Source organism: Vulpes lagopus, chromosome 2 (assembly GCF_018345385.1).
Source record: "Vulpes lagopus strain Blue_001 chromosome 2, ASM1834538v1, whole genome shotgun sequence".
Classification (NCBI taxonomy): Eukaryota; Metazoa; Chordata; class Mammalia; order Carnivora; family Canidae; genus Vulpes; species Vulpes lagopus.
In genome coordinates, this window is record NC_054825.1 from 51,322,706 (window position 1) to 51,335,120 (window position 12,415).

The 12,415-nt window shown below is 48.7% G+C and overlaps 1 protein-coding gene across 6 annotated transcripts in view; it reads left to right on the forward strand.

The window, feature by feature from the left end:
• The window catches only part of MEGF11 (multiple EGF like domains 11), a 219,155-nt gene that overhangs the window by 46,082 nt on the left and 160,658 nt on the right, over positions 1-12,415 (forward strand). The gene's annotated exons all lie outside the window — the stretch shown is intronic.

A 12,415-nucleotide genomic window follows, 5' to 3' on the forward strand; every position in this document is an offset into this window, starting at 1 on the left:
TTTTAAGGGTTGAGATGCTCTTGGGACCGATGGACAGGGCCAGAGACTGCTGCCTCCCACAGCAGCACAGGGTATTGTATCTGCCTTGGGGCTGGCCATCAAGAGGGTGAGGTGCACCCAGCAGCTGCTAGGGGAATTCTCTGCCAAAAACCCAGCTGGAGACAACTCTTGCTCTTCTGGCTCATTCCCCTTAAATGCTCACAGATGACCCTCTTCCCATTGGCACATTTTGCACTCGATGGTTGGTCAACATGATGGTCTTAGATGATTTTCGAGCAGGCTTTGATTAGTGTTGAGACCCAGTTTTCTTCCTGCTTCGAGCTGGGGTAGAGCATCTTCTTTATTGTGACTTGAGTAGATAACATATCTAAGCTGATCCATTAGGGATCTGACCCCCAGTATTGACCCATCTTGGGGAGCCACCTCCCTGGTCCCTATCCCAAAGTAACTCTAATGGTCATGACAACTTGAAGAGGGGAATGATAGGTCCATGTTGGCCCAATGTGCTGCTCTTGCCCTTTTCTGCTATCTCTGTTGTGGTGGAAACATCTAGTTATGGTCCTTTTTCCCAAGGTCCTTGACCAGAGCCTTCCCATCTACCCAGTGCATTAGAACATATACCCCAGCAAGGCTATGGGATGTGGTCTTATTTCAACCCTGGGTGGTTATTTTGGTTCGGGGAGTTCTGGGATCTGTTTGGGGTACTTGGGAAAGTCTTCAATGCACTGGGGCCTTGGTGGCTTCCTCCTTCCAGCTGTTTCACTGCTTTGAGTTGGGCCATGCAGAGGAACAGGGCCAGGGGTTCCTCCAGACAACGAAAAGTAAGTTTGAGGGTATACGTGAGGTAAAGGAATGTGCTCCACCAGTCTTTCTGTGAACTACAGCAAACATCTTAAAAGTTAAAAGGTTTAAGAGCTTGTCCCCACACCTTGTCCATGTTTTGTTCTATGTAACTTTGCTCACAGTGAACCCTTGATGAGAGCTAACTTGGATTAGGTGAACCCTGCAGGGACAGGTCTGCTTGTTGCCTACTGGACTATAACATCAAGGGCAGGCTGTTGGAAGTTGGAAATATAGCCGGAGTCTCGGGGGCCCTGAATGCATATAAACCCTCGGTCAGTGCAGGTGTATATGGTCCTCACTATATACTGGACTGTGCCAGGCCCTGGGGTGGGCCCTGGAAGGTCTTTCCAATACAGTCTTTATCTTTCAGGGTTACCCTCCTGGTGAAAGAAGTAGAATGAAGGCAGCACTCGATGCAGCAGACCCAGGCAGTTTAGAGTAGATCTTACCCTTAGAGTGAGTTTACTGAACAGACAGGGAGATGGCCTTGCTAGCTGCCAGTACAAAACTGTACTGCCTAATTTGCCTGACCTCAATTCATTCATCAGACTTAGGGATGAGCTATTTCCTCAATTAAATCCATTTCCATGGGCTGAAGAGTCACCCCCCTCCCAAGTCTACTCAAAGGCATGTACTATTGAGCCTGTAGGAAGTCCCGGAAGATGGGTTCGAACCCTCTGCTGGAACCAGTGTGGAATGAAAGGTATTTGTAGATTCTCACTTTCAAAATGATTCAAAGCACTAAATGCTTACCTGCTTCCAAGAGCCTTCCAACTTCTGCTTGTGTCCCTCCAAGTTGCTCACTACGTCCTGTGAAAGTATGTCCTTACTATTGGAAAGCTTCCCCTTCTGTTGAGTGGAAATCTGTCTCAAGCTTTTATTAGTCGGTTCTCGCTCATGATGAAGTCTAGGGCAGGGTGATGGATCACCATGACTCTCCTCACCATGTCTGGAATTTCTCCCAAGGAGATCAGTGGATAAGGCCATGGACTGGGTATGGGAAGATGTTCATCAGAGAGTAGTTGATAATAATCACTGAGGCTGCATAGAAGAAACTAGAGTCCCTTTGGGTATTAGAAGACAGCAAGCACTTCCCTCCCCGAGTTTTTATTCTTCAAGCTCCTGTGTTTATCACCTGACATGGTCTGATCTGCCTTCCCCATCTGATTCTTCTCCATTGACTACGGCCTTTATTCCTCTTAAACTCATTCCTAGGTCTGATCACACAACTGCAGGCTGGTATGAAAAAATAACAATAGAAGTAGGTCCTACTTACTGGATTTTACAATGTACTAGGGGCTCCAGTTATCTTCTCACATAATCTCTGCAAGGACCCTGTGGAATAGGAATTCTTATTAGCCCCATTTACAGATGAGAAAGTTGAAGCACAGAAAGGCTAAAGAGCTTTCCACAGGCACACAGCTGGTAAATGGTGAAACTGGGACTGTCCACCGAGCAAAATCCTGAGTTCCAAAGATCACGTCCTACCTCTCTCTAGATGCTCAACCTCTATTAATATAGCCTAAGGTTAAAATAGGTCTTTGATAAGAAAACTGTGTTGCTCACAGTAGAAAGAAGGATCAGCTTAGAAGATGTGGCCCTGAGATAGTGTTGTGGTGGTAGATGAATCAGCCATAGGACACAAACTGTGAGCAGATGCAATTTGAGCCTGTTTGCTAGTGTGCCGCTGGATGCCTGTCTGCCTGAGTGTGCCTTAGGATCTTTGTGGGGGCCGTGCCCATCGGGATGGGTGTCCTGGTCAGTGTGGTGGGTACCTCTGGAGATTTCTGCATGAGAGCTGCCCATGTACAGGTCTATACATATGATACCCTTGCAGGGTAGCTTGAATTTTTGTTTAACTGAAAGCATCATTCTTGTTTTTTTTTTTTTCTCTCATTCTAAAATTACACCTGTTCATGTTCAAAAGGAAATCCAAACTGCACCAAAATCCTACAAAAAGGTGAGACACACACACCCAGAGATAGCCACTTCTGGCATTTGGATGCTTTTCCTCTCTGTCATTTCTCTGTATTTGCACCAAGAACTAGGCCTGGATACAACTTTTATGAATTAGATCATGAATATGTGCCATTCTGTAACTTGCTTTTGAAATTTAACTTTATGTCATGCACTGATATCTTTGTCAACAAACATGAATATCCCTTTAAAATTTTTAAAACCTTTATAGAGTTTCCTTCTGTGAATTACCAGAGGTATTTGACCAGTCTCTTGTTGATGAGCTTTTTAGTTGTTTGGTGGGGTGGGGGTAAGGGTTCATTATTGTAGGCCCCATCATCCTTTATTCAGGATCCTTGGGGCTTGTTGATTTCAGAACTTCAATTTTTTCAGAGTTTAGAAACATGTATGGTGACTGCATGTATACAATCTAAACCTCCAGTGGGGTCTGGGCTGCATCCTGGGATGAAACATAGTAATATCTCTGAAAGTGACTAATCCCATCTAGTGACATCAAGACAATACACAACCACAAACCAGTTCCATGAAGATCGGCCTCTAAATGAATTTTGGTGCTGACCTTTAAAAAAATTTATTCTTTTCTTTTTGGCTTTTTAGGGAGTTTTGGATTGAAAAATGCTACAGTGATTCTTCTCATGCGTATATCTTTGCCTATTTGTCCTGATTTCTTCTTAGGATAAATTCCTGGAAGTGGCAAGGAAGGTTATAAAGATCCATCATCCTACTGCCTGCCCTGTCCTGCCTTTGTGGCTGCCAAGGGATTTATGACTTTGACACTTGTGAAGGGGACACATCTAGTACTGGGGTGGAGGTGGCAGACTTTTCATCCTTTCCAGACTTACAACCCCATAGCCTAATTTCTTTCAGTCCTGAGCTAAATTCTTTCTGCTCCATGAAGAAAGTGAGGTAATGCTAATTTGCCTGGGGAGTAGGCACATGAGCTATTGTGGGTAATTCTGAGATGTTAGAAGGACTAGTGTGAGGAAGCGGAGTGGCTGCGTGCATGGTCATAAACCTCCATCCCGTTGAATAACGAGGAGTAAAAGGATGAAATGTCAGTTTACACTGAATAAAGACAAGAGTGACTGTTATTAAATTGCACTAATCTCACAAGTGGAGATAAAAAGAAAAAAAGTTTTCCTATATTGAATATCTAGCTTTTTAAAGTAATTAGGAATATTAAAGCACTGACAATGATTGAGATAGAAACATTATTCATAACTTTTATTTCCGCACTGGGCACTGATCCAGTATATTTCATTTATGAGGTTTCAGCTGTAAGGAAGAGGACGTGAGCCAATTCCTAAATTAAATAGGCCCTGTTAACTTTTATAAATGATACCCCAAGAATCAACTTGGAAATTTTAGCCTTCATTGTGCTATTTAATTATTGTGTTTCCTGGGTCCTGCCTCTCTGCCTCCCAGCCCCGTGGTGCTTTGTAGTTTGGGTTCCAGGCTCCAGCGTGGTGCTTTGATTTAGGTCTCAGGTGCTTTGATTGGGGTAGACATGAGAGAAAAGCCTGCTCCTCCACCTCCTCCCCTCCCCTGCCCCCACTCCACCTCCCTCTTCTTAGATTCCACTGGACTCATCTCAGCCATGTGTACAAAGTGCAGGACAGTAAAAGCTCCCTTGCTACTCAGTGTCTCATTGTCTGAGTAAGCCTCCTCCCCACCCCACGCTGGCACCGGGCAGGACTGCAGTCTCCCAGTATTGAAGGCAGCAGGAACCACGCTGGGCCACCAAGAGCAGCTCCTGCCAAATCAAATGTGTTCTTATCTTGAATGGTGTGTGAGATCCCTGGCCTGGCCGACTTGGCTTGCAGATTAAAATGAAACATTTACCTGCTCAGAAATATGTCTACCCCCCTAACTAGCCTGGGACCCTTTAGGTCAATGCTTTTCTTTTCTTTTTTTTTTTTTTTAGGTCAATGCTTTTCAAATGAAGGTGTGTGTTTACTAGAGGGGTGTGTGTGTGTGTGTGTGTGTGTGTGTGTGTGAGAGAGAGAGAGAGAGAGAGAGAGAGAGAGATAAAATTTATGTAACATAAAATCTACCCTATTTTAGCCATTAAAAAAAAGATTTTATTAGAGCATGCGCACAAGCTGGAGGAGGGGCAGAGGGAGAAGCAGACTCCCCTCAGAGCAGGAATCCCCCCCTCACCCCACTACGCCAAACAGAGCTCGATCCCAGGACCCAGGATCATGACCTGAGCTGAAGGCAGATGCTTGACTGACTGAGCCACCCAGGTGCCCCTCATTTTAGCCATTTGAATGTACAGGTCTGTGGCATTACGTACATTCACGCTATTGTGCAATCATCAACACTATCCATGTCCAGAACTTTTTCATCTTCTAACTGAAGCTCCGTCCCCATTAAACATCAGTTCTCCCCTCCCCTTAGGCATAGAAGCCACATTCTATTTTCTGTCTCTAAGAATTTGACAATTCTAGGTACCTTATATAATACCTGTCTTCCTATGGCTAGTTTATTTCACTTAGCATAATGTCTTCAAGGTTCATCCATATTGTAGCATGTGTCAGAACTTCTTGGCTTCATAAGGCTGGATAATATTCCATTGTCTGTATTTGCCTCATTTTGTTTATCTGTTCATCCATCAGTGGACACTTGGGTTGCTTCCACCTTTTGACTACTGTGAATAATGTTGCTATGAACACAGGTTTACAGATAGTTTTCCTGCTTTCACCTCTTTGAGGTATATACTTCTTTGCATTGCTGATCCAGAAGTGGATTGCTGGACCATATGATAATTCTACGTTGAATTTTTTGAGGAATCATCATACCTCATTCCATAGCATCTGTACCATTTTGCATTCTCACCGGCAATGCCCAAGGGTTCCGCTTTCTTCCCATCCTTGCCAACACTTGTTATTTTGGGTTTTTTCCTGATTAAAAAAAAAAATCCCAGTGAGTGTGAAGTGATATCTCATTGTGGTTTTGATATGTATTATTTCCCTAATTAGTGACGTCATGCTTCTTTTCATGTGCTTGTTGACTATTTGTAGATCTTCTTTAGAAAAATGTCTACTCATATCCTTTGCCTGTTTTTTAATTGGGTGTTTTGTTGTTGTTGAGTTGTAGGAATTCTTTATATATTCTGGATATTAATCCCTTATTGGATATATGTATGATTTGAAAACATTTTCTCTCATTCCATGGATTGCCTTTTCACTCCATTAATTAGGGTCCTTTCTATGCACCAAAGTTCTAATTTTGATGAAATCTTTTTTTAAATAATAAATTTATTTTTTATTGGTGTTCAATTGCCAACATACAGAATAACACCCAGTGCTCATCTCGTCAAGTGCCCCTCTCAGTGCCCACCACCCAGTCACCCCCACGCCCCGCCCTCATCCCCTTCCACCACCCCTAGTTCATTTCCCAGAGTTAGGATCAATTTTGATGAAATCTAATTTATTTATTTTTTCTTTTGTCGCCTATGCTATTGGCGTCCTATTCAAGAAATCATTGCCAAATCCAATGTCATAAAACTTTTACTCTGTTTTGTCTAAGAACTTTATCATTTTAGCTCTTGCATTAAGATTTTGATCCATTTTGAGTTAAATTTTGCACATGGTATAAAGAAGGGGTCCAACTTAGGTTTCTTTGCACATGGGTATCAAGTTTTTGAGCACCATTTGTTGAAAAGACTTTTGCTAAAGATTTTTGAAGCTATGTAGTTTAATTTTTTCACCATGCAATGGTACCTTAGTTATCTGGTAAGTAATTTAAACACTGCTCCTTAAATTAAAACAAATAAAGATTTATTATAGAATTCTATAATAAATAATATATATATTATTTATATATAATATAATATATAATATATAATAAGTGCAGACTTGGCATGCTTTAAAAAAAATGTGATTATTTGAGCCTTTGGTAGAACTTTTGGAGCTATGCCACCAGACCTCCCTGGGGCAGGGCTAATTCAGGGGAAAAGTTTGAGAAGCAGTAGAAAAGGCAAGAAGTCCATATCCAGAATTAGCTCTCCCGGTGTTGGTGACTGTTTGCAAGGATGGTTGAGAGATCAGGCTCTGAACCCCTTTCCCCACTTGAATTCTTTGGCACTCTGTCTGCCCCCCAGCATGCTGGGCTATCTGCATCCCCCACACTGTGTCTGGCTCCTTGGCTCTGGATTAGCATGAAGCTTCTGGCCCAGCCCACACTACCTCATCTTGGGTGGTTCCAGGGTCTCTGCATTTTCTGTAGTGCTCAGTGCTGGCCCTCCAGAGCTGTGAGTCATATTAATCTCACATTGCTGTTTTCTTGAAGATCTCTTCACATCTTTTTCATTTAGCCACCAATTCCTGGAATACAGTATTAGAAAGTATGGTCTGGAATCCTGGAACCAAATCCTGGAGATCTCATGATTTAACCTGAAACCACTGAATCAAGAGCTAGGAGGGACCACAGAAATTGTTGGGTCTACTTCCATTTTACAGATTGGTAAACTGAGGTCTAGAGAAATGCTTCTGGAATTCTCAGGGAGGTAGTGGAAGGCTGTGCTTGATCCTGGGTCTCCTGACTCCCGTGCCTTTGGCCTCCCACCAACTGCTCTAGGAGTTCAGGGCTAGATTGTCTTAGAGGCAGATGGAGCTCATTATACAAAAGCAAATAGGTCATGTTGTTCTATAGACTTTTGTGTGGATGATGTAAAGGTTCCCAACCCTCCTAGTTCCTTCTTGGCCTAGGTCTAGAGCACAGATTCATGACCACAGGTCATGGCCAGGGCTCTGGGATTAGAAATTTCCAGAGGGGGCAACCCTGCCATCTGCCTGGCTTGAAGAGTACATCAGAGAAGAGTCCCCATTTCAGGGGCCCCTGGACACACTTCTCACTGATGACTATCACAGTCTGGCAGCCCAGGACATGGGGGCAAAGTAAAAAGTACAGGATGTGGGCCAGGGTTCCTGCCTCTGGCCTGGGGCAGGTGAGGGGGACCCAGAGGAGATGAGCAGGGCATGAGGGGGGAGTGAGTGGGCCCAGCCACATAGGTCTCCTGGGAAGGGCCACTGCCAACACTTAGGAGATCCTTCTCAGTGACAGATGGGGTAAGGAGCCCAAGTGTGAGTAGTGGGAGAGGAGCAGGAAGCGTGAAGGGGCCACAGGGTCTGAGGATGAAGGTGAATGGGGACTTCCTGCCCCTACCTATGAGCCGATGCCAGACATAGACAATATCATTTCATCTCCCAGCAGCTTGGAGAGGTCACGTGTGTTATCCCTATTTTACAAAGAAACCAAAGCTCAGAGAAGTAGAGTAATTTCTGATCTTCACCTCACTAACGAGTAGCAGATTCAGGATTAGAACCCAGAACTGTGTTCTTCCCACAGCCCCATGCTGCCTGCAAAGAAATGGAAGTCCTGTGCTGTAAAGCACAGGAAATCTGGCTTCAGGTCATACCTCTGCCTGGGTGACCCTAGCTAAGTCCCTCCTTCTCTGTGAGCCTCAGTTTTCTCATCTGCGAAATGGGAAGGTTGGCCTGGATATTCCACTCTCAAATCTTGTAGTGCTATTTCTGGGAAGTCAGTATCCAGCATCGCCTAATCAGGGGCCCTGGTGACCTTCCCACTGACCTCTGGGGAGGGGGGGGTCTCCTCTCCCCTGCCCCCAGGCTGGGCCTTCCTGAGATTCTCTGTGATCATTCTGGGACCTGGGAAAGGAGTGGAAAGGGGGCCAGCCATGGGGGGCGGGGGCAGCCACATGACTCCCCTCCTTGCCTCCCCGGGTGGGGAGCCCTTGGCCGCCTCTGCTGGGACGGGGTGTGCGGAGGGGTGTCCTGCCACCCAGAAGCCTGCAGCTCCCCGGTTGTGTTTTCACTACACTGAGCAGGCTGTCAAGGTTAAAGCAACTTCAGATGAATCACCACAAAGCAATTACACTTGCTTTTTCTCGCGTGCTGCCCTGCCCAGCCCGCGGCCCCTCGCAGACCGCAGACCGCCTGGGCCGCCTGCCGCCGGCATCTGGTGCGCCTGTGGCCTCCCCGGGCCGGCGAGCCCCGTGTCAGCAGCGCACACTGGGGTGCAGCCACCGTGACGGGAACAGAAGGGAGAGGCGGACGCGGCAGCAAATGCTTTTTCAAGGTCTGTGCGTAAGAGAAGCTGCTATTCACCCCAGAATTCTAATTTTGAACAAAAAAGAAGTCTGTAGCCAGGGCCATGGGCCCCCCGGCTCAGTGTTCTCCGTCCCTTGATTCCACTTAATATACATTATTGAGCTCCTCAGAGGACAGCCTTGCCAGGGGGCCAGGGCTGAAGCAGGGGGGAGTGGATTTAGGGGTGTAGAGGGCAGAGCCCCCAACCTCAGGGAACTTTGAGCAGAAGCCAGAACTACTAGCACAGAGAGGAGGCAGTTGGAAGAGTCCAGGGAGAGAGAAGGCCCTGGCTTTCAGGGGTGGGGGCACCTGGATGGCTCAGGAAAGCCCGCCTGGGGAAGGTGCTGGAAGGAAGGAACCAGTGTGCACTGTGCCCCCGTTCTAGGCGAAGAGACAGCCACAGAGAGGTGAAGTGATGGTCTGAGGGCCGCGGCTGGGCCTGAGGTCAGGGTTGGGTCTCCCTGGCTTTTTCCCACAGGCCACAGGGATGAGAACCGCAAGAGTCATACTCCCTTGTGGAGGAGCCTATGGGGGAGGCTGAAAGAGACCTCAAGCCAGAGGCTGCCCCAGTCCTGGCAGCTGGGGGCTTCTGGGGAAGGATGGCCAGGAGGCCGATTTGCCTTTGGCTGTCACCTGCCCCCAGCCCCAGCCTCCCTCCTTTCAAGACCCCCGTGTTCTGGAAGCTAATGAAAAGGCTTATTCCCTCCCTTCTGGGGTTTCTTCCTCTCCTCTCAGGAGAAATGGGGAATGAGAAGGAACAGATGCTGGTGTGCTCTGCCCTTATGGGGGCCCAGACCATTGTAGGGGTGAGGATGAGGCTGGGTGGGGGCAGCCTGTGGAGAACCCACGACGAGCCCGAGGGCAGCTGGTCTCCCCACCCCATCTCTACCCTAGGACTGCCTCTTGCTCCTGCGATGACACCTACCAGGAAAAGAGGGGAGACCTAAGGACCTCCTTCCCAGGTGGAAGGGAGGCAAGCCATGGGGCAGAGGGGGCATGGACTACTGCAGCCCCTCAGGCTCTCACCCCATCCCCCTCTGCCCCTGTGCCTCTCAGACCAGCGGGGAGGGATTGGGACCAGCCCGATCCGAGCAGGATCACGGGTCAGGCAAGACCTATACGGCCAATCCTAAAATTCAGTTTTTGTCTGAGAATTCCAGAACCTGGGTAGCCTGGAGCCACTGTGAGCTGCATGTTGGAGGGGGCTGTCACAGGGTGGGGGAGGGCGGTACCTTCTTCCAGACTCAGCTCCGGCCATCTGCTCCCTGAGAACAAAATTAATAAATAAGTGACACACTGGGAGTCTCACGAACCCGGGAGAGGGAGGAGGGTGGGAGAGCCCGCGTAGAATGTGGCAAAAAGCAGAACAGAACGGCAGCAGCCAAGCTGGCGTCTTCGTGCGGGGCTGGCAGGCGGTGCTGCTCCCCTCCCCGGGCCCCCCTCAGGCATGAAAAGGACACCGTGCCCACCCCCGACACACACTCACACGGAGGAGCACACGTAAGCGCTCGGCCTCGCCTCCAGGCTGGGCGCGTGGGCTGCGTCTCCATGGGAAACACAGGCCCCCCAGGGGAGGGAATCGCCGACTGTGCCATCTTGGCCTCACCGGCCCAGAGAACTATCTGGAACCCTGACAGGGAAGGGGAGGGAGGGGGCGCATCCTCTCTGGGTTCGTTCTCCAAGCCCTGCCTGGGCCCCCTGGGACTTTCAGCTCCATCACAGGCAGCACACTGGGCCCCCCGAGATGGGGGTTCATCTCCCTTCATCCTCCTGCAGCCCGGTGAGGTGGGGGTGACCACCTTTATGCTGCTGGTGAGGAAGCTACGGTCACTCAGAGGCTCCAGAGTATGTGTCCCCTTCATTCAGAAATATTTCCACCAGGGTGTGGGGCTGTGGGAGAGGTGGCTTTGAGGCTGAAAGGGAGGGAGGCCTGGACTTGGCTCCCACGTGGACCTCTGTCCCAGCTCACCTCAGCACTTCCTGTACACAGCATCCCATTTATTATTTGGGGTTATTTGTTGTTAGCCCATCCTTCAGATGCGGGAACTGAGACTCAGGGAGGCCTGAGGGCACACAGCTAGCAAGTGGCAGAGTCACAACCCGGATTCATGCTTGTTTGCAAGGGCTCCCTGCCTTCCCTCTCCAGCCCCTCCCACACCTGGGAGGTAGGGAGGCAGTGAACAAGCCCATTAGCCCAGGTCCCTTTCCCACTTCCCTTTGTCTGCCCCTGCTCCTTGGCCAGGCCTCTGTGGCTCCTTTGGGTCTGACGCCTGCCTAGTTCTTAACCTCATTTCCCATCACTCCACACACCCCCCTTTATCCACTGACCCATTGCTCTTTTGCTTTTAAAGCGCAGCTCACATGTTACGACACTTCCTGATTCCCATCACACAGCCTGTGTGATCCATGCCCTACTGAACGATTAGTATTTGATGGCGTGTTTGCTATCCTCTCCGTACCCATCCCCTGCCACCTTCCCCATGGCAGGACCCAGGTCTTATCTCTGTGACTCTGGGGCCCTGCATGCCGCATAAACGTGCCACACACTGCTAAGTTGGACCCAGTAGATTCATTTTATCGTGGTTTCCTTCCTATGGATGGTGATCCAGTGGTGGTGGTAGGACTGGGGAAGATTATGGGGCTCTGCGCTGGCTGCTTGGGAGAATTCAAAGCCATGTCCCTTCATCTTCCAAAAGTTCTCACCTACCAATGTCTCCCTGGCATGCGTTCCCAAGGATTGTGATGTTGAGGCCCGGAGTCAGGTTGGCCCTTCAGAAGAAGCAGAGGTCACATCTAGCTGGAAAAGTGGGAAAGATGCTGAGAAGACACTGGAAGCAGAGCTCAAAGAAGGGTGAGATTTGAAGTTTGAGTAGTCAGGTATGGAGGCAGAGACAAACCTAAGCCAAGGTGCTGAATGATGAGCAAGTCTCTGTGGCTGAAGCAGAGGGTGCCTGGTATGGAGGAGTGGGAGCCAGGTTAGGTGGTGTGGTGCTTTTATAATAGCCCTAGGAGCTCGGACATTATTCCATGGGCCCTGGGAGCTCCAGAAGGCTCACTTTTCATCAGCTGAGTCTATTGTTTCCTGGCGAGGCAACCCCTGAACTCTTCCTTCTCCCAACTAACCTATGCCCAGGTCTGGGCCCTAGGAATGGGAACAGAGAACATGCTGGAGCTCTGATCTGCCCCTCCAGTCCTGGCTAAGCCCCCAGGCCAGCTGGGCCACGCTCTTCTTCCCCTGGCCCTGACTGGAGGCCACTGAAGAACATATGGAGGCTACCTTGGCGTGGTGCAGGGAACAGATTGGAAGGAGTGTGGTGGAGGGGAGACTGCCATGATTTAGGGTTGGTGAATGGCTCTGGGCAGAGGGTGACTCAGAGTGGCCCAGGTTGGATATATTTTGATACCCTCCTGCCTCCTTGGCCAGACCAGGGAAGACAGTTCTGATGCCCAGCTTCATTGACCTCCAGGATCTCTGAGTCCCA